Source organism: Solanum pennellii, chromosome 12 (genome assembly GCF_001406875.1).
Source record: "Solanum pennellii chromosome 12, SPENNV200".
NCBI lineage: Eukaryota > Viridiplantae > Streptophyta > Magnoliopsida > Solanales > Solanaceae > Solanum > Solanum pennellii.
Genome location: NC_028648.1, coordinates 20179089 through 20182848, shown reverse-complemented (window position 1 = coordinate 20182848; position 3760 = coordinate 20179089).

Genomic DNA, 3760 nt, shown 5'->3' with positions numbered 1-3760 from the left:
GACCCGGGGGCGCCGTGCCTGAAAAACCCCCTCAGGACATGCTTTGTCAGACAAGCCCTAACATGCTGCACCAGACAGAGACCCTTAGGAGAGCCTCTCTCCATCAGGCTCTGGCGGTCCACTCCTCTAAGAGCGCCAAGGACTCCTGGAGACCCTATTCTTTCTCCATCTTTTCGTACTAGTTCCTAAGTGATGTACCCACATTTTCATAGTTGATTCCAATACACTAAGATATATCCTAAAATCATGAAATCATCAACTAACATGAGATCATGAAACTTCAACCCATAATTCTATTGAAGGGAAGTAAAGATCAAAGTCAAAGAAGTTACGAGTCTTGTCTAAAAGTGAAGAAGCAAGTCAAAGTAAGTTCTTAAAAGTTTTCAAGAGCTTTAAACAAACATCTTAACTTTGTTTTAAGACTCAAGCTAGAAGTTGAGCATAGAGTAACTATTAAACAAACATGGTTCAAGTTAATCAAAGTGTAAAGAGTTGAGTTCATTTCTAAAAAGTTATAAGGGAACTAACTATTACCTAAGTGTTACAAACGTTTTCTCATATTGAGAAAGAAAGGAAGTCAGACTTCCAACAGAGCTTTTGGCTAGTTTTTGTAAAGAGAAAACCATGATTTCTAACAGAGCTTTTAAAAGCTAAGTTTGAGAAAATTACTTCAAACCAGAGAAGAAGTTGTTTTTAAAATATACGAACTATGTATTTTAGGACTAGTATTGAACACCGATATGGGGACGCGAGTTCCTTTTAACTCAACGCCCCATAAACCATGTAGCCCCCATGGACAGATGAAGGATCAAACTTTTTAGATGATTCCACATTGCTTTTTCGCATAGACTAATGGATCCACTTAGTTGTTCAGGTTTTATTTTGATGGCAAGGTATAGGAAGATCCTCTTGCAATGTTAGGTAAGACGTTGTACCATCGCTTAGGCTCATAGTGATGGTTTTCGGTTAGAGAATCTCCCACCAAACTATATGAATTTCATATATAATTAAAGTTGAGTTTTTCTATAGCATTTTCTTTAACGAACTAAGTTTTTTATACAATTTTACAATGCTTTACATGTATCGCATGTTTTTTGATTGGCTTATATATCTACATTGAGTTGAGTATTCATGAGTTGAGTAGAGCCAAGGTATGTTCATCTTATTTTTTCAAGTTGTAAGTTGTCGTTTAACATTCCAACTCGCATACTCGTATATTCAAAGTACTGATGCAGTTGATCTGCATCGTTTTATGATGCAGACACAGGTAACAAGAATAAGAATCTTCAAACGCCTCATTGATATAGTTGAGCATTCGTAGTCACTGGTGAGCCTCCTTATATTTTGGTGGACACTTTTATTCGGTTTCTAGTATTTCATTTATATGATGTTTTGGGGACATTCTTGGCATACCTTCCGAACGTCATGGACATTCTTAGGCTTTTGACCTCCAAACTTCACACACTGCCTAAGAACACTAATGTAACTCATTTTAAAACAAATTTAATTCAAGAAACACTCACGAGGCTCTAGTTCACATTAGTTCGTTTTGGGGCGTTACATCAGCATGATAGATGAACGAGAATTTTTTTAAAAAAATATGAACAAATTGATTGATACTCATTGTTGCTTCGAAGATACCTGATACCATAATGATTCGGGATGGAAAACAATTATAATTTAACAATGTGAAAAGAAACTTTTTAAATACAAGTGAGGACAACCAACAACTTCTATACAAAAGGATTTGTATTACTAGCATACTCTTAATAATCATCATGGAGTACTAAGCCTATAAGCTGTAAAGAACTAACAATTACCACTGACTACTACTATTATAGGGAAGATGCGCCAATAATATCCTTCAAATTGTTGAAAGTCAACAATTAACCCCTTTTCCTGTAACAAGACAAAGGACTTTTTGTCGTTGTCACGATGAGAAGTTGATAATGAGGTATATCAAAATAAGAACCAATTATGTTGTTGCGTCTAAACCTAATGACTAGAATGACAGGTGGCTTAGAAGCGGACAAATCCCTAGCAAATTAGGTGCTGGAGCTTGTGATGACATACACGAGAACTCAAATGGAGAACTCAAGAAAATAATCCGTAGTAGATGACATAATGTGTTGGCAACAGTTGACTTCCATCCTCATTTTCATGAACTTTGGGCTGGTCTCATTGAAGAATATGTTTATATTCAGCTAGGCAAAAGTTTTGATTTTGTAAAATACAACAATCATGTTGAAGTAGCTCGATCTATTTAGTTGATAATTGCCCGAATCTTGTTAAGCGAACACCAAAAAGTATACATGCATTTCCCAACCGAATAGCTCATGTTTCTTCATCAAGACCGACGAATCTTGAAAAACCTAAACCTTTTTCTTGCCTGAATACATACATCTTTTTCAATGACACCAGCCCCATGTTCATGAAAATGACGGCGGAGGTCAACATTTGCCAACATAAACAATCTTGTACTTGGAAATATTTTCTGGAGGGTCTTCATTGGTCTTCTCTTGACCAGTATATGATGTACCAGTTCTCAATTCAATAGAACATTTAGAATCTAAACATTGGATGTCATTAGTGTTTACAACAACGAATTTTGCTGAGGATTTATCTCTTTCTACGCCACTTCCCACTCATGTTATAACGTTTAGAATCAACAACTTTATGAGTTCTGGTATTTACATATCTCATTATAACTTTCTCATCTTTACAACAATGAAAATCAGAATATATCTGCTAAATCATTGAAAAATCACATTATGTTTTTAAAAATCTTTTCAATCATATTTACCAACTAGAAATATTTTGAAATACATTATTTTTTACAAATATAACAACTAAATAATTATGAATAAACAAAGTCACACATTTGTTATTCTGAAGGGAACCAACCTTGAAAAAACTTAGCAAATAAAAATAATTACAAGTAGTTAAGAGAATCAAAAGACGTTTGTAATCATTTAAAATTTATTAAATATAAATTTATAAAATGATTCGGATTATATTGAATTCATAAATATATTAATCCAAATAAATATTGTGGATTGATATAATTAAGTTAAATATTTAAGTCCAATAAATATGGATTTAATTAAAGTCCAAATTAATTGATTTGGATACATTGGATGAACCCAATTTGTTAAGCCCAATATCATCTCATTCTAGAGCCCATCTTGGTGCCACGTGTGCATATGATGTGGCATGCCAAGTCAAATAAGAAAACTAATAGAATCATGACATGTGTCAAAGATGACAAGCCCGCTCCATAAAGCCCAAATGCCATGTCACTTTAATCTGATTGGCTGAATGGAATCATATTCCAATCGCAACTCCTCTATTATAAAACTATAAATAGGGGTCCTCATAATTCAGAAAAGGCACAGAAAATTCTAAACAAGAAGGTAGAGAAACTCTGTGGTACAAACGCCATTTAATTCTCTACAAAGCTACAATTTTAAGAATTCAAGCACTCATGTTCAAGAACGATCAAGATCAAGACCACCGAATTCAAGAACAAGCTCGAAGCCCTTGAGTTCAAATAAAAGTCAAGATCAAGAAAAAGATCAAGTTCAAGTTAATCATAGATTCAAGAACAAGCTTTAAAGCCCTTGAATTTATATTTGAAAAGGCGGATTCAAAGGAATTATAGAGACTGTAACACTCGCACTTGAAATAATAAAATCGATTGTTGCTATAATTTTCCCGTTCTTGATTATTGTTTTCTCGACGCGAATTTTATTGTCTACAA